The 25,260-nt window shown below is 45.4% G+C and overlaps 1 protein-coding gene across 7 annotated transcripts in view; it reads left to right on the top strand.

Annotated features, from left to right (window-relative positions):
- The window catches only part of exoc6b (exocyst complex component 6B), an 866,329-nt gene that overhangs the window by 120,546 nt on the left and 720,523 nt on the right, over nucleotides 1-25,260 (top strand). The gene's annotated exons all lie outside the window — the stretch shown is intronic.

Genomic DNA, 25,260 nt, shown 5'->3' with positions numbered 1-25,260 from the left:
TTGCTGTAGCTGAATAGGTACTTCATGACAAAATACTGATTAAATTAAATGAAAGATTAAAAAATACATATGATATAATAAATATTAACAGGGGGCATCATACAAGAAAAAGGCATTAAAATAGTGCAGTCAATCCTTTTGTGGTGTCAGAGCGGCCCCTGATTAGTGTAACAAGGGGGAGGGAGGTTCAAGAGCCTCGTGGCCATAGGAAAGAAAATGTTCTTGAACCTGGAGGGGCTGGTCTTCAGGCTTCTGTACCTTCTGTCTGAAGGGAGCAGTGTGAAAAGGTTGTGATCCAAGGTGATGGGGGTCCTTTATGATGTTGGCTGTCTTCTTAAGGAAGACACCTCCTGTCAATGTCTGCACTGGATAGGAGGTCGGGGCCTGTGATGGAACTGGCTGTGTTTGTTACTTTCTGCAGCCCTTCTGTGCTCCTGGGCACTTGTATTGCCAAACCAGTCAGTATACTCTTCAGAGTGTAGCTCTAGAAGTTTGAAACCGTATTGGCTGATAAATAGCCTCCTGTATCAATAGAAAATATGTTTGGGTGCCTGCCGACATTTTACTCATTACCTTGATGGAGGGCTCAATCCCGAACTATTGGCGGCTTTGTAACTTAATCTTACATTGTTTGACGTGCTGAGTTTCTCCAGCTGTGTGTTTTTATAAAGAAACTAACTCTTTTAGGAGGTTTGATTTTTATATCTGAGGGGCTTAAATACATAAGGGTACGTTTTAATATTCTATGCATAATCTGGTGAGACAAACCTGTGATCAAGTCTGGGCACAATGTAGGAAGGATTATTTTGGTTTTGGAAAGAAGTCATGATTGATCAGATTGAAACCAGGACTCCATGGGATAACAGGAAACATACCAGCGGGGGTAGTAGAACAGGAAACATGCCAGAGTGGGTAGTAGAACAGGAAGCATACAAGCGTGGGTAGAGCAATGGCTGATTGGCAGAAAGTTGAAATTCAAGGATTGGCTGCCAGTTGCTGGTGGTGTTCCACAGGGGTCGGTGTTGGGGCTACTCCTATTTATGTTGTATATTAATAATTTGGATTATAGAATGAATGATTTTGTGGTCAAGTTTGCAGATGATTAGAAGGTAGATGGGGGAGCGAGTAGTGCAGGGGAAATTGGGAGGCTTCAGAACGACTTGGAGAATGGGCAGAAAAGTTGCAAATGAAACAATGTCAGATTGTGTACGGTCATGCACTTTGGTAGAAAAAAATAGACGGACCGACTATTTTTTAAATTGGGAGAAAATTGAAAATACCCAGATACAAAGGGACCCAGGAGACCTCGTGAAGAATAGTCTGAAGGTACACTTACAGGTTGAGTTAGTCGGTGGTGAAGAAGGTAAATTCAAGAGCAGGGATGTGATGTTGAATCTTTATAAGGCACTGGTGAGATCTCATGTGGAGAATTATGAGCAGTTTGGGGCTCCTCACTGAAGAAATGATGTGCTGACGTTGGAGAAGATTCAGAGTCAGTTCACAAGAATGATTCCCAAGAATGAAAGGGTTATCAAACGAGGAGTGTTTGACAGGTCTTGTCCTGTACTCGTTGGAATATAGGAGAATGAGAGAGGATCTCATTGAAACATTTTAAATGTTGAAAGGTGTGGATAGAGAACATATAGAAAGATTGTTTCCCATGGTGGGAGAGTCTAGGAGAAGAGGGCACAACTTCAGGATTGAAGGGAGTCCTCTTAGAACAGAGATGCGGAAGAATTTATTTTGCCAGAGAGTGATGAACCTGTGGAATTTGTGGCCACAGGCAATTGTGGAGACCAAGCCATGGGGTGTACAGTATTTAAGGTAGAGATTGATAGGTACTTGATTAGCCAGGGCATTAAAGGTTAGGGAGAGAAGGTCTGCTATGGGGCTGAGTGGGAAAATGCATCAGCTCATGATTGAACGGCGGGGCAGACTCCATGGGATGAGTAGCCTATTTCTGCTCCTATGTCGTATGGAAGAATGGAGTGGAGGTCTTCATACACAACCACACCATCTACAAATTCGCTGATGATACCACGGTAATGGGTTGAATAAAAAGAGGCGATGAGTCAGGAGACAGGAGGGAGATTGAAAACTTGTCTGAATGGTGCACCAACAACAACCTCACACTCAATGTCACCAAAACAAAGGAGCTGATTGTTGACTTCAGGATGGGAAAACCAGAGTGTACGATTCAGTGATCATTGCGGGATCCGAGGTGGAGAGGGTGAGCAAATTTAAGTTCTTCGGACTCACTACCTTGGGGGATATTTCCTGACCAAACACACGAATGGCATTGTGAAGAAGGCACGTCAGCACCTCTACTCCTCTGGAGTTTGCAGAGGTTTTACATGATCCTGGCAAATCTCTGCAGATGTGTGGTGGAAAGTGTTCTGACCGGCTGCATCAGTTTTTTAGCGGGGAACACCAATACCCCCAAGTGTAAAGCCTAATAAAAGGTCGTGGACACAGCCCAGACATCACAGGCAAAACCCTCCTCATCATTGAGAGTATCTACAGGGAATGCTGCGGTCAGAGAGCAGCAGCGATCATCAAGGATCCACACCACCCAGCACACGCTCTGTTCTCGCTGCTGCCATCAGGAAAGAGGTCTCGGTGCCACAAGACTCGCACCACCAGGTTCAGGAACAGCTGCTACCCCTCCACCATCAGACTCCAGACTCCTCAACGACAATCTCAATCAGAGACTCATTTAGGCCCTTTACTTTTGCACTTCATTTTTTTTTCTCTCTGTCTCGCACAGTCAGTTTGTTTCCAATTCTTTATTTGTTTTCATGTGCACGCTGTGTACAGTTTCTTTGCACTACCAATAAGTGGTAATTCTTCCTTTCCCACAGGAAAATGAATCTCAGGGTTGTATGCGATGTCATGTATGTACTCTGACAACAAATCTGATATCTGATCTGAAGTATAATACAGAAAGAGAATTGCATTGGAAATTAAAAGACTTTTCAATTTTTGACAATGTTCCTCTTTTGACTGAGCAGATTACTGGTATTCGGAGTGCAACACAATCTGTTGGAGAAACTCGGTGGGTTGAGCCGCATCAGTGGGAGGAAAAACAACCTGTCGACATTTTGGGCAGAGCTCTTCATTGAGGCACATTAGTGTCGAAGGATTCTGTCCCAAAATGTCGACAATGATTTTTCTCTCACTGACTCCGCTTGACTTGCTGCGTTCCTCCAGTAGATTGTTTTTGCTCCAGATTAACTGTCTGCTTCGGAATCGGGTTTATTGTTATGAAGGGCGGCACAGTTAGCGCAAAGCCATTACGGTGCCATCGACTGAGACTTGGGTTCGAATCCCGCACTGTGTGTGAGGAGTTGGTACGCTTGCCCCATGTCTGCATGGGTTTTCCCCAGGGGCTCTGGTTTCCTCCCACCATTTGAAACGTACCGGGGGTTTGTAGGTCAATTGGATGTAATTGGGCAGCACTGGCTTACTGAAAGGCCTGTGGATGTCTAAATTTAAACATATGTCACAAAATTCGTTGTTTTGCAGCAATGGTATTGTGCAGAACAAGGGGCAAAATTACAAAATGAGGTTGTGCCCATAGGTTCATCGTTCAGGCATCTGATGGTGGTGGAGGTGGGGGGGGGGGGGGGCACATGGTGGGGAAGAAGAAGGGAAGGGAAATTCTACAGCCAACTCACAAAGAACAAATTGTTGCCAGACTTGGCTCACTCATCAAGTTCCAGTTTATTGCCATGTGTAGTGAGATGCAGTGAAAAGGTTTGTTTTGCATGCTATTCCGCAAGTCATCCCTTCAAAACATACAGCAAATAAAGCACAGTAGAGTGCAGAGAAACTGAGAAAGGGCAGTGAGAATGGAGTAAGCGCAAGATTATTTTACTTCACAGCTGAGCATGGGGTGCATCAAGCATTGAGTCAGGGCAGGTTCTTTGAGGAAAAGGAGGTTGGTGAGGAATGATTATAAACACCCGTGAATCCGCGCACTCTTAACATCGACGTCCATAAGGCCAGTACGGTTAGCGTAATGCTGTAACAGCACCAGCGATCAGGACTTGGGTTCGAATCCCGCGCTGTCTACAAGGAGTTTGTACGTTCTCTCCGTGGCTGCGTGGGTTTCCTCCGGGAGCTCCGGTTTCCTCCCACCTCTCAAAATGTACGGGGCTTGGAGGTCAATTGCATGTAATCGGGCGGCAGGGGCTGAAAAGGTATGTCTAAAATTTAAAATGTAATAAAAACTTTTCCTGCTTCCATTAAGCATTCCTCCCCACCCCCACCTTCCCACCCATCACTCCCTGTCTCTCCCCTTTCCCTATCCCAATGCCTGCTTTCTTCCAGATCTGCATTCACAGAGCCCCAAACAACTCACACCTTTCCTCCTATCCACATCCAATTATGGCCTTTTGTCTGCCAGCCTGTGCTCCTCCCCTGGCCTTTTCTGTCAGGCACCTGCCTGCTTTTTCTTGTACCTTGAAGAAGGGCCCAGGCCCGAAGCCTTGGCTTGGTTGTCTATCTTTACCTCCCACGGACGCTGCATGACCCGAGTTCCTTCAGCACTTCCGGTCACCGCGTCTGCCGGCTTTTGTGTTTCGCTGCACCCTTTGTTTCACACTGCTCCTCCTAGCAAGGGTTTTCGTGTTTGATGGCACTCTTCGTACTGCTTTCAGGCTGAGATTGGGATCCACGGGAGTTACAACTCAATGTCTCATCTGTGTGATCACTCTGCCTCTGGGAAGGAAGCAATGCTGGAAGACTACTCATTGTAACATTGCAAAAGTATTCCAAGGGAGCTTATTAATTGAGTTCTGAAGGGCTGGGGCACCCAATACTGGTTTCAGTTATCATGTTTAAAAATATTATCCAGATTAATGAAGCTAACTTGAGCAGCAGGATAGAACACAGGAAGATTTGACACTGCATCTGGCGCAGATGGTGATGGAGGTATCAATCGTACAAACGCTAAACCCTGAACCAGAGAACATTACAGGACCGAAACAGGCCCCTTTGGTCCTTCTAGTCTGTGTTGATCCATTTTTTTGCCTTTGCCTCACTGATCTGCAGCCAGTCCCTAGCCTTCCATACCTCTCCCATCCATGTGCTTGTCCAAATTCTTCTTAAATGTTAAAACTGAGCCCGCATTCACCACCTCAGCTGGCAGCTCAATGGGTCAGGCAGCATCCGCGGGTAGGAATGATCAGTCAATATTTCGGATTGGAAACCTTTGAGACTTAAAGTGGAAAGGTGGCAGCGGAGGAAGACTTTGGTGAGGGGCTAAAAGTTGACAGGGTATTGGATGGAAAATGAGAGAGGTGGAGAGATATGTAGGAGAGACCACAGAAGGAGGAGAGGTTAGGGAGAGAAATAGGAACGGGAGTTGGTCATTGAAGAGATGGAAACAATGGAAGTTCAAGTTTATTACCTTCTGTTTATTCCTAAATTAGATCAGCCATGATCGTATTGAATGGCGGAGCAGGCTCGATGGGCCATTTTTGGCCTCCTCCTCTTCCTACTTCCTATGTTCCTATGTTCTATGATCGTACAAGTACCAATTGAAGAAACAGTGTTCTCCGGTCCTCGGTGGAAAGCATGCAGACACATAACCAGACATAACACGCTTACAGACAAACAAAACATATGCGGGACAAGTATTCATCCACAAATAAATAAATAAATATTGCTTCACGAGTATAAGAGTCTCGGATGGTCAGTGTGAGCAGTTCCTTTGGTCGTTCAGCATTCTCACTGTCCGTGGGAAGAAGCTGATCCTCAGCCTGGTGGTGCTGGCTTTGATCCTCCTGTATCTCTTCCCCAACGGGAGGAGCTGAAAGATGCCGAGTGCAGGGTGGAAGGGGTCTTCAACGATTCTGTGCACCCTTTTCAGACAATGATCCTGGTAGATCATGACGATGGAGGGGGGCTGGGGGTGTGGGGTGGAAGGGAGACAAGTGATCCTCTCTGCCCTCTTATGGTCCTGAGAATTGACCTCCGACCCATTTCTCTGCAGCAACCGTACCCCACTGTGATGCAGCCGACCAGGATGCTATCAATAGAGCTCCTGTAGAAGGTTGACATAATGGTGGCCGGGAGCCTTGCCCGACTCAGTCTTCTCAGGATGTGCAGTTACTGAATCAGATAGGGAGTGGGGTGGGGGGAGGGGGGGAACACCTAAAATTAAAACGAACCTATGTTATTCTGTTGGGTTTAAGGCTGACTGTGGTCTTACAGACCCGGAGGAGTACTAGGTGTTGTTCTTCAAGGTTACGTTGTGGCCTCATGCTGGCATGACAAGACAAGACATCCCTGTGCGGGAATGGTGAACGGAATTTGAATGGCTGGCAAATAAAATTCTGGAAACCTTCAGGTCCAGCAGCAGCTATGGAAAAAAGAACAGATTTCTAAATCAACCTGTACTTTAGAGTTTAACTTAAATCAGCCTCTTAGTACAGCCTGAAAGAATTTCAATTGATTGTAGCTGCAACCAAAGTGAACCACGGCAATGATTTTGAAGTTGGAGGGCAGTGGGCTGGGCGCAGGTCAGTGCGACTAGACAGAAAAATAGTTTGGTGCAGACTAGAAGGGCCTGTTTCTGTGCCGTAATGTTCTATGTTCCATAGAAGACTCCTTGATCAAAGAACTGCTGGAGGAATCCCCCCGGGGGTTTTTATTTTGATTTTCATGTCACTGCCTGTCCTGCTGGAGTTCCTCCAGCAAATTGTTTTCCTCTTTTGTCTTTAGGTGGCAGCAGAACATAAGCTTAGCACTTGGAGAGCAAAGAATCTGCAAATACTGGAGCTGAAACAGACAGTGACCCCTTAGCACTAACTAATAGAGACAAGAGAATTGTTCTTTGCGCCGTCAATCCGTCCCTAGAATGATTTCAGTGGAGGAGATGTGCATTTTTTCGGCCACTCCAGCTCAGCTGGAGATCCACGGGATGGCAGAGGGGAAGAAGCAGTCCTTAGTTTTTTTTAAATTTAAAGAAAAATTAGACATACAAGTCTGTGCTGCCCCAATTACACCCAAATGACCTAGAGCCCCTGGTATCTTTTGAATGGTGAGAGGAAACTGGAGCCTCTGTGGAAAACCCACACAGACACAGAGAGAAAGTACAAACTCCTTACTGACAGCGCGGGATTCGAACTCTGGTCCAATTGCTGGCGCTGTAACAGAGTTGCGCTAACCGTGCCACCCACCTACGCTTAACTGTGCTGCCTTGTGTCCTCTTTCTGAAATATTGTTCCTCCTCCCAGCCTCACTGTGTTCCCACTGACACAGCCTACTGTCCCCTATGCCTGTTTCCTCGGGAGCTCCTCCCTGGCCTCTCACCTACCACCTTCTTCAATTCTGGCGATCCTTTGTGTCATCTGTGGCTCAAGAGGTAGAGTTTGTGCCAGAAATTTTAGAGTTCAAAAATCCAAGCTGGCTGGTTATTCAGTGATTCGAGAGAGAGCCGCATTATTGCTGAATTTTGGTCAGGTGGTTAAAATCGACCCCATTTTTTTTCTTTCACTGGGAGCATCTTGAGCCCTTGTATGATGCCATATTTTTTAAAACCGTAATTTAACCTCTGTGTAAACAGATTATCTCATCACTATTGCTTTGTGGGATTTTGCTGAGTGCAGATTTGATGTCATGTATTGTACTCATGAATATGTTTCAACATAACTTTTTGGCCCTGCATCTCTTTAGGGCATTCTGAAGGGAATGTGATAAAAGAGCAAGGCTCTTTAGAACAAAAAAACACGCTTGTTTTTCTTCATTATTTCTTCCTCCCACTGATTGCACAATGTGGAATCCTGTTCAGAACTCATCAGGGCTATTTTATTCAGAACTTCTCCTAGCCCATGACTTCAACCAGCAAGAGGGGCGAAAGGGAAGCAGGTGCATGGGGGCACCTGCAGGTTCCCCAATAAGTTACACACTATTCTGACTTGTAAATAGATGGAGCACCTAACAGTACAGCCCAAAACAGTGCTCTGGTCCACATTGTACGCACTGACCATGATCCCAATTTGAACTAATCTCAAGGTTAGCTCAACTCTTCTTTCGGCACCAGCGACAGGGACTGGGGTTCGAATCCCGCGCTGTCTGTAAGGAGTTTGTACATTCTCCCTGTGTCTCCATGGATTTTTCCCCGTGGTTCCAGTTTCCTCCCACCGTTCGAAATGACCCGGGGGTTTGTAGGTCAATTGGGTATAATTGGGCGCCACAGGCTCTTGGGCCGAAAGGGCCTGTTACCATGCTGTATGCCTAAATTTAAGTTTAAAATTTAAATAAAAAATGTAAAAATTTATCTGCCTCCATGTGATCTATATCTCTGCCTGGTCAGATACCTGTCCAAAATCCTCTTAGTTATTGTTGATCTTTTATCATCATTTGGTCTAATCGTGGGACACCCTCCCTGAGAGCACTGTGGAAACAATTTCACCTGAAGGGTTGAAACAGTTCAAAGACAATGCCTTATTTGCTTCTTCTCAATGGCAACTAAGGATGGATTTGCTTGTGACAAGGCATGGCAAAAACATGAATATATTAAAAATAGGACCAAGTCATGTCATGTTTCATTTCAATAATTTTTTTAGACATATAGCACAGTAGCAGACCCTTTCAGACCAGGAGTCCATGCCGCCCAATTACACCCAATTGACTCACAACTCTGGTACATTTCGAATGGTGGGAGGAAACCCAAGACCCCAAGGAAAACCCATGGAGAGAAAGTGCAGACTCCTTACAGACAGCGCAGAATTTGAACTTCAGTTCCAATTGCTGGTGCTGTGCCAGTGTTGCACTAATTGCTACGCATCTATCTTCAACACAGTGCACGAGACTGCTTTCAGGTGTGTGTGTGGTGGGGTAGAGTTTCTCCTAGTACATTGGATTCAAATTTGGCTTTGTGGAAGGATTTAGAGGGGAGTCATGGGGGATGTTTCTCTGATTGGAGTTCTGTGTCCAATGATGTGTCACAAAGGTTGGTACTGGGTCCACTGACATTTCTTATCTATGTTAACGATGTGAAAGACATGGAGGTTAACGTGATTAGTAAATTTGCAGATGTTGTCAAAATTAGTGGTATTGTGGACAGTGAGGAAAAATATCTGTTTTCAAAATGTTACGAGCCCAGAGGACGCATAAACCCAGAAGCAATCGATACACCAAGGCAAATGGTTCCTTAGACCATATATAACCATATACGAAGCAGAAACAGGCCATGTTAGCCAAGTTGCTTTTAATGATCTTTAAACATGAAAATAGAATCATACTTTAACTTATCACTATTGACTTAACTAACCTAACATAACTTAACCCCCTTCTAATTCTAAGCGCATATCTATGTAACATGTGTGTGTAAGTTCAGAAAAGTTCTTTGGTTCACTTCTCATTCCTCTAAGTTCACTGATTGCAGGCAATTTTTATACTGTGCACAGAATTTAACGTTTATAAAGTTTACCAGGCTTTGGTGCTTGAAAGGTAAATGGTTACCGCTCAGGAAGGTTCTTGTCGATTTTCAGAGAGAGATTAGTTGTTCCTTTTTAATCAGCCACTTCAGTGTCTTGCTGGTGAAGCTTGCCCCCTCAGGGTTCTCCAGATGATCACCTCTTCCTTTCAGGTCACCACAGAGTTCCTTTTTGTTTCCCTTATTCCAAGTGAAGCATTAGGTAGCCAATCCTCTCCTCTTGCATGAACCACAGGGGCTTTGACCAGGCTGAACGAAGAACCCATCTTCTAAATGGGGTTTTCCACAAGCTTGCCAGCTTGTCCTGTTCCGGACCCAGCTGCTGTTGCTGCCTGTAACACTGTAGAAGTGATCTCTGTGTCTCCCCCCCCCCTCTGAGAGAAAGCCTGTTAGACTCTCTCTGTTGCAAAACCACATGACCCTCTTATAACAGCTCCAGACAAACTGCGGATCCAATAAGATATTTCATCTGTTGCCTTTTTGTAAACAACAATCTATTAGTGAAGTCTCTTGGACACTCTCCAAAGCTCTTGCAAAGACTGTTGACCCTGACTTGTCTAGCATGGGTCAGAGCTCTAGTATTTTAAATAAGATCTGTTTTAAAGTGTTTGTATGTGACCTACACTAACAAACCTTTCTCAATTTATCTCCCCAAAACATATCTATATACTGTGTCACAAACATGATGTAGATTAGTTGGGAAGGTGGGCCAAGAAGTGGTAAATGGAATTTAACTTCAACAAGAGTGAGGTGGTGTACTTAAAGTCAAAGCAGGGTAAGGCTTACACAGTGAATGCCAGGGCCTTGGAGACTGTTGTAGAACAGAGAGACTCAGGGTTACAGGTACAAAGTCCGCAAAAGTGGCCACTCAGGTGGACAAGTGGTTGAAGAGAGCGTTTTGGCATGGCTGTGTTCATTGTGTAGGGTATTGATGACAGAAGCTGGAACTTCATGCTTCATCTATACAAGACGCTGGTGATACCACAGCAGTTCTGGTTGTCCGGTGAGAAGGATATTGCCAGGAATCGAGGGCTTGAGTTGGAGGTTGGATGGGCTGGGTCTTTATTCCCCGGGGTGTAGGAGGCTGAGGGGTGATCTTGGAGAGGTTCATAAAATCATGAATGCTCAGTCTTTTTGGCCAGGATAGACATTTCCAGAATGTGGGGGCGTAAGCTTAAGGTGAGAGGGGAGACATTTAAGAAGAGAATAAGAGACAACGTTTTCCATTTAGAAGATGGATCATATCTGAAATGAGCTACCAGAGGAAAGTGTAGAAGTGGGCACAATTACAATGGATCTGTGGAACTCACTGCCGCATACAGCAGTGGAAGCCAGGTCACTGGGAGTATTTAAACAAGCAATAGACAAGGATCTCATTAGTGAGGGGATCAAGGGATATGGGGGAAAAGGCCAGAAATTGGAACGAGTATAGAGTAGATTAGTGTAGATTTATAGAACAGACTCGATGGGCCTAGTTGCCTGGTTCTGTTCCTCTGTCTTGTGATCTTGAAAAGACCTTGGGCGGCACGGTTGGTGTAGTGGTTAGCGCAACGCCTTCACAGCGCCAGCAATTGGCACCAGGGTTTGAATCCCACGCTGCCTATAAGGGGTTTGTACGTTCTCTTCGTGTCTGCGTGGGTTTTCCCATTGTTTTGAAATGCACCGGGGGTGGGGGGTGTAGGTTAATTGGCCGGCATGGGCTTGTGAGCTGAAATGGCCTGTTATCGCGCTGTATGTCTAAATTTAAATTTAATTTAAGGGTATGGACCAAATGCAGACAGACTGGGAACTAGCCAGAGTACCAAATGGGTTGACATGGATGAGTTGGGCCAAAAGGCCTGATCTACATGAAGTGGCTCCACCCTCCCACTTTTCTTCACTGCCACACCAATCACTTCTCTATTTCCCTCTCTATCTCAATGGAGAGAGATGACAAATGAGTAAAATTCAGATGGATCGAGGTTTTTTAAGTGCATGGGTCACAGAAAAAGTGGGCAGTTGCCCCGTATGGTGAAGGAAAGTTGGTGTTAATTGCAAAGAGAATTGGAGTTTAAGAATAGGGAGGTTTTATTTTACACTTGTCCAGGACGTTGGTGAGGCCAGGTCTGGAAGACTGACTATGCACAGTTTTGGTCCCCTTCCCTGAAGTAGGAATAGAATAGCATTGGGAGCTGACCAAAGGAGATTCGCCAAACTAAGTCCTGGGATTAGAATGTTGCCCGACCAAGAGAACCTGGACAGTTTGGGCCTGCACTCCTTGGAGAAGAATGGAAGGTGACCTTATTCAGACATTGAAGACCAGAAGGATATTTGAAGAGGTGTTGCTGAGATGTGTTCAATCATGTGAAAATCACAGACAATGGGACCTGCAAAATAAGCAGCTTGTCATTTAAAACGGTGTGTAGAAACTTCTCTCAGAGGGTAGAGAATCGCTGGAATTCAAAACCTCTTCGAGTGGTGGAGGTTAGATCATTAGATATATTTAAGATCATAAGACATAGGAACAGAAATAGGCCATTCAGCCCATCGAGTCTATCAGGAGCTAATCCATTGCCCCACTCAGCCCCACTGCCTGGCCTTCGCCCCAAAACCTTTGCTTTACGGCCTGGCTAATCAAGAACCAGTCAATCTCTGCCTTAAATACTCCAAACGACCCGGCCTCCATAGCCATCTGTGGCCATGAATCCCACAAATTCACGACCCTCTGGCCAAAGAAATTCCTCCACATCTCTGTTCTGAGCAGACGCCCTTCAATCCTGAAGTTGTGCCCTCTTGTCCTAGACCAGTTGTTCTCGACCTTTTTTTTAACCAGTAACACACCATCTTAAGTAATCCCTTACTAAGCATAGAGCTAAGGGATTACTTAAGGTGGTAGGTGAGGTGGTGGGGGTTTGGTGGAGTGGAAAGACTGAGAACTGCTGTTCTAGACTCTCCCACCATGGGAAATAACCTTTCTACATTTACTATATCCACTCCTTTCAACATTTGACATGTTTCAATGAGATCTCCTTCCCCAAAGTAAGAGATGGGTGAATGTTTGAGGGGTATGGAGAACTGGCACAAAAAGAGGAGTTGAAGCCAGCAAAGACCAGCCATGATCGTATTGAATGGTGGGGTAGGCTTGAGTCACCTGTTGGCCTGTTTCAGCTGTTCTGTTCTTGTGTTCTCTCTCTTTCTCTTCAGAATGACTCACCGTTTGCAGCATTCCCTCCCTCCCTTTTGCAAAAGCAAAACCATGTGAACGAGCGCAGCATCTGTTGCCCTCCTCAGGGTATTTACCTTTTGCTGTTCCTGTGATTAAACCTGAAGGTTCTGATTACTGCCCTTCTTTTACCGTAAAACATAAGATTTACTCACAGCTGATTTTGCAAATTCGGAGAATGAAATTCCTGCTTTAAGACCAGAACAGTTGTTATAGTTTAATGAATAATCTTGCCTCTGGCAGGCGACATGCTTGTCATACAGAGACTGGATAGCCTGATTGAGCCCAACAAGCTGCCTCATGTTTGAGAGTTCTGAGATACTTCACTATAGTTCTCTATCAATTATTTCATGATGTGTAGCAACAAGTCCTTGCACATTGGAAGGTTAAAGCAGGGCAGGACTGATGGTAGGGCCCTGAGGAGAACACCAAGTTCCTTGGAGTCCACTTGACTAGTGACCTATCAAAGAACCATAGAACACTGCAGCACAGAAACAGTCCCCTTCGGCCCTTCTAGTCTGTGCCAAACCCTTTTTTTTTGCCTAGACCCCTCAAATCTCCCCTCATTCTTCTCCGCTCTAGGGAATAAAGTTCTAACCTATTTAAACTTTCCCGGGAAACATTTTAGTAAATCTTTCCTGCACTCTTTCCATCTTATTGATATCTTTCCTGAAGTAAGGTGACCAAAACTGCATGCTCCAAATTGGGCCTCACCAGTGGCTTAAATAACTTTACCATAACATCCCAGCACCTGTACTCAATACTTTGATTTATGAAGGCCAATATGCCAAAAGCTCTCTTTCCACCCTATCCACCTGTGATGACACTTTCAGGGGAATTAGGTATCTGTATTCCCAGGTCCCTCTTTCTACCGCACTGCTCAGGGTCCGACCGTTTACTATGTGCATCCTTTCTTGGTTTGTCCTTCCAAAATGCAACACCTCACACTTGTCTGCATTAAATTCCATCGGCCATTTTTCCAGCTGGTCCAGATCCCTCTGAAAGCTTTGAAAACCTTCACTGTCCACAACACCTTCAATCTTTAGAGTCATCTACAAACTTGCTGATCCAATTTACCAAATTATTGCCCAGTTCATTGATATAGATAACTATCATGGACACATCTCCTCACTTGTCAGGAAGGTGCAACAGCGACTGCATTTCCTGAGAAGACTGAAGCGGGCAAGGCTCTATCGAGAGCATCCTGGCCGGTTGCATATCGTGTGGTATAGTTGCTGCAGAGAAATGCATCGGAGGTCAGTGGCGGAAAGGATTGCTGGAATGTCCCTCCACCTCCCCCCACCCCCAACATGATCGAGAGGGATCGTTATCTGAAGAGGATGCACAAAATCGTTGAGGACCCTTCCACCCCATACACAGCATCTCTCAGCTGATCCCATCAGGAACAGGAGATACAGAGGATCAGAGCCAGCACCAGGAGGAACAGCTTATTGCCACAGGCTGTGAGAATGTTGAACGACCAAAGGATCTGCTCACACTAACCATCCAAGACTCTCCTATTTCCGAAACAATATTTATTTATTTAATTGTGTATGTGCATACTGTCCTGCATATGTACTATTTTCCTGTATGTGTGTGATGTCTGGTTGTGTGTCTTCATGACTGCACCAAGGACCGGAGAACAATATTTTGTCAGGTTGTACTTGTGCAGTCAGATGACAATAAATTTGATTTGAGTGCTGTCGAACGAGGAGACTTGGGGGTATATAGTTCTCTGAGAGTGATATGTACGGTGAATCCACAGGGAACGCTGCAGTCAGAGAGCAGAGCAATCTTCAAGGATCCACACCACCCAGCACACGCTCTGTTTTCTCAGCTACCCTCGGGAAAGAGGTATAGGTGTCCCAAGACTCGCACCACTACCTCTGCAAACCCTCCACCATCAGGCTTCTCAACAACAAACCCCATTCGGGACTCACTGAAGAACTCTTGTGCACTTTATTGATTTTTTTTCTTTCTGAATTGTGCAATTGCTTCTTTATTTATTTAGATATGTACGTTGAGTACAGTTTTTTTTGCACTGCCAATAAGTGGTGATTCTGCCATGGCTGCAGGAAAAGGAATCTCAGGGTGGTATGGGATGTCATCTATGTACTCTGACGATAAATCCGAATTGTGAAGAAGGCATTTAGCACATTTGCCTTCATTGGTCAAGGCACTGAGTGCAGGAGCAAGGTCTTCATGGTCTGATTGTACAAGACGTTGGTGGGATTTCACTTGAAATTTTGTGTGTGTTTTTGGGCACTTGGTGGCAGGAAGCCTGTGGTTAAGCAGGAAAGGAAGCAGAAGATAGTCACAAGGATGTTACCAGGACTGGTAGGCCTGAATTATAAGTTGAGACTGGAGTAAAGGCAACCACGCGAAGACCTTATAAAATCATGAGGTAAATAGTCATACCTCAGAGTAGGTGAATCAAAAACGAGAGGGAATAGATTTAAGACTGGAGGCATCGATTTGAAATAGACCTGAGGGGGGTTCTTTCCTCACACAGAGGGTGGTGAGTATATGGAATGAGCTGCCAGAGGAAGTGGTAGATAATTATAACGATCCAAAGACATGTCAGGTCGGAAGGACGGAGTGCTGTGAAACTCTAAATTTCCACGTGTAATTGAGATTCTTTACAGAAGAGGGAGACAGACACTGAGCAAAGATTGCCAGTGACCAGTGGGAGAGCTGTTCTTTCTTGTCCACCAATAATTCACAGGTGCCCAGCTTTAAATCAGCGAGCTGGTGATGCTGTAGTATTTCATCAATGTGACATTATTAAATGATGTAACCACGGGGTTTGCACCGTGTCGTTCTTGGCAGCGAGAGGACTGATGGCATAAACAACAGCAACTTGTATTTAATTAACACCTTTAACTTAGTTAAGCACCTGAGTGCTTCACAGGACTGTACTCTGTCAAAATCTGGCAACGAACTACAGAAGAACGTGTGAGGGCAGGTGCTTAGCAGCTTGGCCACAGCTAGGTTTTATGGAGTGTCTTAAAGGGGGCGAGACGGAGCGTTTCTCGGGAAGGTTTTTCCGAGATTAGGCAGTGAGCTCAGGTAAAGGGGAGAGGTGGAAAAGGCTACAGTTGCGGGATCCTTACAGACAGCGTCAGGTTCGAACCCCGGTCTCTGACTGTCTTTGGGTGTTGAGGGCAGGTAAGGTTGAGGGAATTTGGGAAGTGCAAGTGATGGTTGAATATGGACAGAGGAAAGTATCAAGAAAAGGAAATTATCCCATGTCAGCCAGACAAGCAAAGAATATTAAACTCCCTGTTAATGTACAAAGCCAGTCCACAAAATTGCCAGTTATTTTTGAATTAAATCTCACATCTTACCCTGGTGGTACTTGAACTCTCATCCTCTGGAGGGTTGACCCAGACACGATGTGACTGCAAGGTCATGGTTCCCACATATTGCATAGCTTTGTTCCAGACCAGTAGTCAGGAAGAAATTGAGCATGCAATGGCTCTCCTGTGCTTTCTTTTGCACCTGGAAAATATCACTTGAGTCTGATACACACCATCATTTGTCTTAAGTTAAAGACTTCCGCTTTATGCACCCCTCTAAGAGGTTCATTGTTTCTGAAAAATATGTTTGTATCACTGAAGAGAGTGATCCTCTGACTGGGGAATGGGGGCTGATGTGGTATTTTGTTACTGTCTCCTGTGTCCTTCATTGACTTGGACAATGCAAAATCAATTCAGATGGATCCTTGGGGCAATGAAATCAATTTAATTGGAATGATGGTTTTACATGCCAATGGGCATGGTTTTAGTGCAGGAGGAACCCATTTTTCTCAGAATTCTCTGTTAAAAAGCTTATATATCCTTCTGTAGTAAAATCCCTGGCACCTATGGAGATTGATAGATGCCGGGTAAGTGCATTTTCCGGTTGCTTGAGACTTACTTTTATAATGGATCTACATTAAGAATAAACAGTTTAAAAGACAAAAGATAAAAAATACTATACTGTAATTACACTAAACAAACTTCACTTGCATGAATATATAAACCTTAAAGCCTTTTACTTTATTTTCAGTGGCATTCTTTGAAAACATTTAACTGACACTGCATCTGCAGGCTCCCCCTCCCCTCCATGGAGTTGCCCAAAAGACGAACAACAACATTATAGATGATTAATACCCCTCCCCTCCCCCAAGTTTACAGATTAAAACCTCTGACCAAGGCAACTCTTACTAAGCAGGGATAAGGAGACAATTTAAGAGAGTCACCCCAACGGGATATCAACCAGCTCTTCATTCTGGGCAATGCTATTTTATTCAAACACAACTTTATTGAAAAAACTGCTATGAGCACAGCATGACCAAGGCACTCTGGTGGCTGAATATTTGATCCCATCTTCACCAAAGGTTAATTTAAATTTAAAAAAAATAGACATATAGCACAGTAACAGGCCCTTTTGGTCCACAGGCCCATGCCGCCCAATTAACCTACACCCCTGGTATGTTTTGAACGGTGGGAAGAAACCAGAGCGCCTGGGGAAAACCCAGGCAAACACGGGGAGAACGTACAAACTCCTCACACACAGCGTGGGATTCGAACCCCACTCCCAGTTACTTCAGAGAACATTTACTTTTACAATTTTAAATTTAAGTAATTTTTTTAACCTATTTTAATTTTAAAAATTTATTTTCCTTGATTTTTTTTTGCTGGTTGCTTAAGCTGCCAGTTACCTGAATTCTGGATACCAGGGGTTTCATTCAATAGGAATCACAGGAGACTGCTGGTGGTGGAACGGAGCAAAAAAAAACAAACTACTGGAGGAATTCAGCAGTCAGCAGCATCTGTGTGTGTGGCGACGGCGAGAAGGAATTGTCAATGTTTCAGGTCCTGAGCCAGCATCAGGACTCAGGTCATTGCTTCATCTCTGAGGCCCATCACAGCTCCTGATGCAGGGTCTCGACCCGAAATGTCGACAACACCTTTCCCTCCATGGATGCCCCTTGAAGTATCGAAGTCCCCACCCCACCCCCCACCCCTTCCCACTCCATTCAGAGAGCTAGCCCCTCCCTCTGTCACTTCCTAGCTTTTTTCTCTTCTGCCCTCCCACCCCTATCCACCTGTGTCCTCTCACCTGTTGGCCCATGTTCTTTCCCCCCCCCACCTACCCACTGTTTTATTCAGGCTCCTGCCTCCTTTTTGCTTTCACCTCGATGAAGAGCTCAATCATGAAACATTGATCATGTATCTTTGCTAAATAAGGAATGATGTGTAACCTGCTGAGTTTCTCCAGAATTGAGGAAAATGTATTAAATTACGTCTGTAGACAGACTTCTTTAACTACTCCAGTGCCTTGGTTTTTTTTCCATTAAAATATTCTTGGTGCCTTGGTCTCATCCATAATGTTTAGCCACTAAATTTTAAATTTAAATGTAATTAAAAAAAATTTTTAGACATGTAACAGGTCCTTTTGGCCCACGAGCACATGCTTCCCAATTTCACCCAATTGACCAACAACCCCTGGTACGGTTTTTAACAGTTGGAGCACCTGGAGGAAACCCACGCAGGCATGAGGAGATTGTGCAAACTCCTTACAGACAGCGCCAGGTTCGAACCCTGGTCGCTGACGCTGTAACAGCGTTGTTCTCTCTGTGCCACCTCTTACTAAAGGCTCCTCCTCTTATTTTTGATTGGATAGGGCCAAGGGATTTTTATGGATTGCTGTGAAAATGCACCTCTTTCCGAAGAAGGTTTGAGAAAATCCTTGGATTGTTTTCCCTGCCAACCTGCTTGTCTCCTGTCGGATATGTGAATGATTTGCCTTTCTGATATGATGATCTGAGAATCATCAGGACCTCATTGCTGGGAAGGTTAACCGTGGAGGGGCTGACGTTGGAGGGTTAGCCGTGGAGGGGCTGACGTTGGAGGGTTAGCCGTGGAGGGGCTGACGTTGGAGGGTTAGCCGTGGAGGGGATGCTGACGCTGGTTCACCCATTCTGAAGCTGGGTCTGGAGAGTTGTGTGGTGGTAGCTTCTGCAGTGGCTTTAGATGCCTGCTGTAGGTAGTCCATTTCTCAGAATCAGACAGGAAGGTGGGGATCTCAGCTGTGTGGTAAGTCAAGATCCTAGTGGGAGTTTGATGTCTTCACTCTTTCTGCATTCTGGCTAGTTGCATCACTGTCAGATATGGAAGAAGGCTCGCCTTCTTGTGAGGTGTTTGCGGAGATTCGGTATGCCACTGAAGACTCTGGAAAACTTCTGCGCGTGTACGTGTATGGAGAGCATTCTGGCTGGTTGCATTGCTGTCTGCTATGGAGGTGCCAATGGTCAGGGCAAGAAAAAAACTCCAGAAGATTGTTAACTCAGCCTGTGACATTATGGGGACCTAACTCCACTCCATCAAAGACCCCCACCACCCAGGACATGGCCCCTTCACTGCCTGAGGGTAATGTGGAATCAATTCTGACACTTTACAGTTTTATACCTCCATTTCTACTGTCAAAAGCATTTCACAATCTGTCATAGAACCATGGAACTTTACAGTCCAGAAACAGGCGCTTCAACCCTTCCTGTCTGTGCCAAACTATTTTTCTGCCTAGTCCCACCAACTTGCACCCAGTTCATAGCCCTCTATACCTCTTTCATCCATATATCCATCCAAATTCCTCTTAAATGTTAAATTGAACCCGCATTCACTGCTTCAGCTGGCAGCTTGTTCCACATCCCTATCAGTCTCTGTGAGAAGTTCCCCTAAACATTTTCCCCTTCACTCTTAACCCATGTCCTCTGGTTTATATCTCACCATTGAGAGTACTCAATGGAAAAAGCTTGTCTACATTTACTCTGTCTGTCCCCCTCATAATTTTAAATACTTCTACCAAATCTCCCCTCATTCTTCTACACTCCAGGGAATAAAGTTTAACCTTTCCCTGCAACTCAGTTCCTGAAGACCTGGCCACATCTGAGTAAATCTTCTCTGCACTCTTTCTATTGTATTGACTTCTTTCCTGTAGAAAGGTGACCAAAACTACACATCAATTGAGACATGCTTTTGGCCAACTCCCCTGTTTCTGCTGACTCCCCTCTGGGCAGAATGTGTATGGTATCAAAGAAGTTTCTGTATTTAAAGATTTTTCTTGCCTTGAAATGATAGGAAAAGAGAAAAAAATTGGGGTTGGGAGTGCTTGGAGAGCAAGTGAGTCCTTAATTCTATGCAGGATTTCTGTGTTCCTGGAGACACAAGAGGCTATTGATGCAGGAATCTAGAACAAAAAATAAATTGGAGAACTCAGGGGACCAGGCAATATCTGTGGAGCAAAATGTGTCGTTAACATTTTGGGACAAAACCCAATGAATTGGACTGTCCTGATGAAGGGTCTTGACTTGAAATGTCGGCTGTGTATTTCCTTCCACAGATGCTGTCTGGTGGATTGAGTTTCTCCAGTAGCTTTTTAACAACATTTCAGTATGCCTGGTGTGGGTGTAAGTGATGGCAATGAAGTTCCCTGCAATAGCCAGCAGGGAGGTCCTTCTGTAGTTCCCAAGGTTTGATTTGTCCCTTTCTTGAAGAGGGTTCTGAGTCCTCCTCTTACCAGCTTTGGATGGTTCAGCCATGGAATTTTAATTAAAACTCTTCACTGCTGAGTTTTATAACTTCTTTGGTGATGCTGTCTGCTCCCAATGCCTTGCCACAAGGCCCTTTGGACCTCTTGTTAGGAAGGCAGGTCTAGTCCAAATATGAGATGAAGTCAAAGGTACTCATTTCAAGGACAGGTCGTGGTTGAAGAGGTCCTCAAAGCATTCCTGACCCATAAATTTGCTTGCTTTTAATTTTGGCTCTTGGTGGCGTTGGGCGTTTGGGATGGACATCGAGCTTTCTCTGTGTATCTTGGTCTTCTATGCTGTTTCTCTCCATCATCTGTCTTTAAATCAAAGGTTTTCACTTGAATTTCTGCTTTGAGCTGTTGGCAAGACTTTCCTTTTATCTCGAGGAGTGTGGATCTTTCTGATCCAGGGTTGTTACTCATTTGTGGTTAGTTAGCTCCTTGATCTCCCGGTCATTCCCACCAAACCAGTTCAAGTCAAATCAAGTTTATTGTCATCTGATTGCGTAAGTACAACCTGATGAAACAGCGTCCTCCGGTCCTCGGTGCAAAACATGCAGACACACAACCAGATGTAACATACATACCAACAAACAATACATCTGCAGGACAAGTATTTAATCTATATAAATGAATAAATAAATTTTGTTTGATGAATATGAGAGTCTCGGATGGTTAGTGTGAGCAGTTCCTTTGGTCCATTGGTCGTTCAGCCTTCTCACTGCCTGAGGAGCTGGTTCTGATTCTGCTGTACTTCTTTCCCAACGAGAGCAGTTGGAAGATGCTGTGTGGGGGGGGAAGGGGTCCTCAGTGATTTTGTGCATCCTCTTCAGACCATGATCCTGGTAGATCTTGTCGATGGGCTGAGGAAGACTCCCGTACTACTCTCTGCCACTCCTATGGTCCTGTGGATTGTCCTCCGATCCATTTCTTTGCAGCAACTGTGGTGCAGCCCGGCGAGGGCGCTCTGGATAGAATTCCTGTAGAAGGTTGACAAAATGGTGGCTGGTAGCCTTGCAGTTTTCTGAGGAGGACCAATCGTTGTTGCACCTTCCTGACAAGTGAGGAGTACTCAGTTCTGGTGGTTCCAAGTAGAAAAGCCAAGAGTCACTCCAGGGTAGCCCATAAACTGTGGAGTTGCACAGTTCCTAATAGTGGTGAGCTGAAATATTGTAGGGTTGTTAAATGTTTCAACATGAATCTTGTTGCAGGAGTGTTTTGGTTCATCCTCATGTTTTGAGGCCATGTTAATGTAGGTTATGGAGCGGTCAAGTCCCTTATTGTAACTCCCAGCAAAACTCATAAGTAGTGACGTAGTCCAGCAGTCCACAAAACCATGTAGGTCAGGTTAGGCCGGCATTCCTGTGGTCCCTTTCTTGGTAGGTGCTTAATGCCACAGATGCCAGCGCTTGACCGTTGCATCAGAGTTATGGGGTTCTTTTTTCAGGAAGGTCAGGCCCTTTTATTCCTCCTGTGACAAACCCATTTTCCTGTTCAATTCCATGTTTCTTTTGTGCACATGATGTACAAAACCTTTGGTTTTACTCTGCGAATCATGGCAGAGAAGAGCTTGTGTGCGCGCAGATAATCTGTGCTGGAGACTGTGTTCTTATCATTATGTGAGCTTTGATCTTGCATGTGTAATATATGTTAAAGCCTGCATTCCCACTATAGAGTGTGTTAGTTATGTGGAACAGCTGCAACAGGATTGTTTTTTTAGATGACCAGTGCGATAATCAAATGACTGAGTACTTCAGTGTGTTTTTGCTGGAAGGTGCACTGAGTTTTGTTAGTGTGTCGGCACTAGGAGTTTGCTTTATAGTTTTTTTTAAGCTGAGGGAAGATTGTGCAGTATGGTAACGGCACACATGAGAAAGCAGGCTCTGTGCTTTTGCATTTGGTTGGCTTCAATTCTTGGCTTCAGCATCCAGTCTTTTTTTAAAAGGCATTTAAAAAGCTTTGTTTTAAAAAGCATATCAACGTGCAATGTTCAACTGAGGAATTCTTAATCTGGCCCAGGTTCTGTCTCTCCTTTACTTTTCCTAACATGGGCCAGGTTTTCTATCTTCTCTAACTTTTCTTTCTGCATAATCCCTAATAGTCTCTCTCTCACTCACAACACACCCTCTTTTGAACTCTGGGTCCCTCCCTCAGCTTCATCACCCCTTTACACATGTAATTTGACCTACCTATAGTCTTGATAAAGGGTTCAGACCCGAAATGTTGACTGACCATGGATGCTGTCTGACCTGCTGGGTTCCCCCTGCATTCTTTGTCTGCGCAAGATTCAAAAATCTGTAGCCGTGGTGTTTCTCTGTGGTAAAAACACACCAAAATGCCAGTCTCACAGCGTCCATAGGAGGTACATGACAGACGTTTTGGGCCTGAGCCAATCGTCAAGGTTTGAGCAAAAAGCAGGCAGGTATCTGAATTAAAGACTGGGAGGGGGAGGAGTCCAGACCAACAGTCAAAAGGTGTAAATTGGATATGATAAGACGAAAGGTGAGAATTGATTTTGGCTCTGTGATGGGAGAAGAGGGAAAAGGGAAGAGAACAGAACTAGAGGAAAGGGGACAGGAGAAAGAAGATTGTTGGGGGGGGGTGGGGAGGTTAACAGAAACTGGAGAAGTCGATGTTCATGCCAACCGGTTTAAAGGTGCCCAGACGGAAGATGAGATGTTGACCCAGGTTGTGCATGCCTGTAACACGCTTGAATTCTGGCACATGTTAACTTGCTCAGAAGCTGAATGTGCCCTGTAAGCTGCCACACTACTCTGAGCTGGTGGGGCTGTGCCCTCGGGGAGAGAGAGGCTGGGATACCAACCAAAGCATGAATTTTAGTTTCTCTAGCAGCCTTCGGGAGGTCAGGATGCCCTAAGTTGCTTTATGGCCAATGAAGTATTACATTTCTTTGGCTTGGCTTCGCGGACGAAGATTTATGGAGGGGGTAAAAAGTCCACGTCAGCTGCAGGCTCGTTTGTGGCTGACAAGTCCGATGCGGGACAGGCAGACACGATTGCAGCGGTTTCAGGGGAAAATTGGTTGGTTGGGGTTGGGTGTTGGGTTTTTCCTCCTTTGCCTTTTGTCAGTGAGGTGGGCTCTGCGGTCTTCTTCAAAGGAGGTTGCTGCCCGCCAAACTGTGAGGCGCCAAGATGCACGGTTTGAGGCGTTATCAGCCCACTGGCGGTGGTCAATGTGGCAGGCACCAAGAGATTTCTTTAGGCAGTCCTTGTACCTTTTCTTTGGTGCACCTCTGTCACGGTGGCCAGTGGAGAGCTCGCCATATAAACATATAGCACAAAAACAGGACCTTTCGGCCCACAAGCCCATGCCGCCCAATTACACCCAATTGACGTAGAACCCCTGGTACACTTTGAATGTTGGGAGGAAAACGGAGCACCTGGATAAAACCCACGCAGTCACAGGGATAACTTAAAAACTCATTACAGTCAATGCTGGATTTGAACCCCAATTGCTGGGGCTGTAACAGCGTTGCACCATCATGATGATGCCACCATCATGATGATGCCACCATCATGATGATGCCACCATCATCACCCTGTACAAAAACAAAGGCGAGAAATCAGACTGCTCAAACTACAGGGGAATCACGTTGCTCTCCATTGCAGGCAAAATCTTCGCTAGGATTCTACTAAATAGAATAATACCTAGTGTCGCCGAGAATATTCTCCCAGAATCACAGTGCGGCTTTCGCGCAAACAGAGGAACTACTGACATGGTCTTTGCCCTCAGACAGCTCCAAGAAAAATGCAGAGAACAAAACAAAGGACTCTACATCACCTTTGTTGACCTCACCAAAGCCTTCGACACCGTGAGCAGGAAAGGGCTTTGGCAAATACTAGAGCGCATCGGATGTCCCCCAAAGTTCCTCAACATGATTATCCAACTGCACGAAAACCAACAAGGTCGGGTCAGATACAGCAATGAGCTCTCTGAACCCTTCTCCATTAACAATGGCGTGAAGCAAGGCTGTGTTATGGCACCAACCCTCTTTTCAATCTTCTTCAGCATGATGCTGAACCAAGCCATGAAAGACCCCAACAATGAAGACGCTGTTTACATCCGGTACCGCACGGATGGCAGTCTCTTCAATCTGAGGCGCCTGCAAGCTCACACCAAGACACAAGAGAAACTTGTCCGTGAACTACTCTTTGCAGACGATGCCGCTTTAGTTGCCCATTCAGAGCCAGCTCTTCAGCGCTTGACGTCCTGCTTTGCGGAAACTGCCAAAATGTTTGGCCTGCAAGTCAGCCTGAAGAAAACTGAGGTCCTCCATCAGCCAGCTCCCCACCATGATTACCAGCCCCCCCACATCTCCATCGGGCACACAAAACTCAAAACGGTCAACCAGTTTACCTATCTCGGCTGCACCATTTCATCAGACGCAAGGATCGACAATGAGATAGACAACAGACTCGCCAAGGCAAATAGCGCCTTTGGAAGACTACACCAAAGAGTCTGGAAAAACAACCAACTGAAAAACCTCACAAAGATAAGCGTATACAGAGCCGTTGTCATACCCACACTCCTGTTCGGCTCCGAATCATGGGTCCTCTACCGGCACCACCTACGGCTCCTAGAACGCTTCCACCAGCGTTGTCTCCGCTCCATCCTCAACATCCATTGGAGCGCTTACATCCCTAACGTCGAAGTACTTGAGATGGCAGAGGTCGACAGCATCGAGTCCACGCTGCTGAAGATCCAGCTGCGCTGGATGTGTCACGTCTCCAGAATGGAGGACCATCGCCTTCCCAAGATCGTGTTATATGGCGAGCTCTCCACTGGCCACCGTGACAGAGGTGCACCAAAGAAAAGGTACAAGGACTGCCTAAAGAAATCTCTTGGTGCCTGCCACATTGACCACTGCCAGTGGGCTGATATCGCCTCAAACCGTGCATCTTGGCGCCTCACAGTTTGGCGGGCAGCAACCTCCTTTGAAGAAGACCGCAGAGCCTACCTCACTGACAAAAGGCAAAGGAGGAAAAACCCAACACCCAACCCCAACCCACCAATT

Source organism: Narcine bancroftii, chromosome 3 (genome assembly GCF_036971445.1).
Source record: "Narcine bancroftii isolate sNarBan1 chromosome 3, sNarBan1.hap1, whole genome shotgun sequence".
Classification (NCBI taxonomy): domain Eukaryota; kingdom Metazoa; phylum Chordata; class Chondrichthyes; order Torpediniformes; family Narcinidae; genus Narcine; species Narcine bancroftii.
Note: the sequence above shows the minus strand (reverse complement) of the source record. Positions and strands in the feature narration are given on the sequence as shown.